The sequence below is a fragment of the Littorina saxatilis genome, linkage group LG16 (assembly GCF_037325665.1).
Source record: "Littorina saxatilis isolate snail1 linkage group LG16, US_GU_Lsax_2.0, whole genome shotgun sequence".
In the NCBI taxonomy this organism is placed as follows: Eukaryota; Metazoa; Mollusca; class Gastropoda; order Littorinimorpha; family Littorinidae; genus Littorina; species Littorina saxatilis.
Window position 1 is genome coordinate 47057796 of NC_090260.1, and position 1586 is coordinate 47059381.

The window sequence follows — 1586 nt, forward strand, 5'->3', positions numbered from 1 at the left end:
AAGCTCAGTACAGTGCAATAGTTTCTGGCGTGCCACCTCTCAGGTACGTTACAGAATGCTCCGCGCAAACCCCCGTTGCCTAGACCATTCTCGGCGAGCGGACGCCATTGTTACGCTTCAGTGACCCCAGACAATGGTACTCGTACCGAGCGCTTGCTAATGTTCGCGAGCGTTCGCGAGCGACACAACAAAACTATGCGTTGCCTAGAAAACGTTTGCAAACGTTCTGTGGCGCTCTGCCTATGCAACGCACCTCAGTTATAACAGCGGTTCCAGCGCTAACATGGAACGAAGAAGGAACCCGAAAGAGGAGAAAAAACAAACACTCGACTTGGTGTTAACGAATGAGGAAGGCATGGTTGCGAATCTAAAACATCATGCGCCTTTAGGTAAAAGTCATCACCATTGTTTAATGTTTGAGTACATATGTTATGCCAGTAAGATAGGCCATGGGTCTGAGGGGAAGTTCGCCTATGCCAGGGGGGACTATGACTCGATGAAAACCGTAAGTTTGCATCTCTCAACTTAACGAACAAAATTGAAGGACTCAAAGCACAGGAGGCATGGGACATCTTGTCCAGCAATATAGAGACACTAGTGGGTGAATATGTTCCTCATGTTCGGAGCAATGGACTCAATAAGAAAAGAAAACCACTGTGGATGAATGAAAAAGCACTGGCCAAAGTGAAAAAGAAACGTTCAGCATATCAGAGATATATGCAAACTAGGGAAGGGGCAGACTACTTATTGTATGCAAAGGCCAGAAACCAAGCTAAGAAGGCATGTAAAATGCGGTAAAAGATCACGAGAAAGACATTGCTAGAGCTGCTAAGAGCCGCAACCCCAAAGCATTCTACGCTTTCGCCAAAAGCAAGACTGGCCACCCGGGATGGTGTGTCTGATCTAACTGATAAGAGCCGGCCACCAACATCGAACGCAGAAGAAGAAGAACTGATAAGAGTAGTAAACAAGCAACGAAAGACAGTGAGAAAGCAGATATGCTTAATGACTTTTTCTGTAGTGTGTTCACGAAAGAAAATCTTGACTATACGTCCCTGATTGTGAGGGAAGGAAGTTGAATAATGAATTGAATAACATAGACATTGACACGGACGCTGTCCTGAAGTTGCTTAAGGCACTTGACGCCTCGAAGTCAACTGGACCTGATAATATGCATCCAAGAGTGTTGAAAGAATTGGCTGACGTTTTAGCTGAAGTTTTAGCGATTGTTTTTAGGGCATCGCTAGCTGAAGGAACAGTACCATATCAGTGGAAGCAGGCAAATGTAACACCCCTTTTCAAGAAGGGCTGTAAGAGCAGTCCAGGCAACTACCGCCCAGTGAGTTTAACAAGCATCCCATGCAAACTGTTAGAAAAGTTGATAAGAACCAGTGTTTTCTCTCATTTGGCAGCCAACGACTTGTTATCAGATTGCCAGCATGGTTTTGTGGCAAAACGATCATGCGTGACAAACTTAATTAGCGTCATTGACGACTGGACAGATAGCTTAGATGATGGAGTACCGGTTGAATACGAATACGAATACGAATACTTTATTATCTCATTTCCGTGTAACAACAGACGCT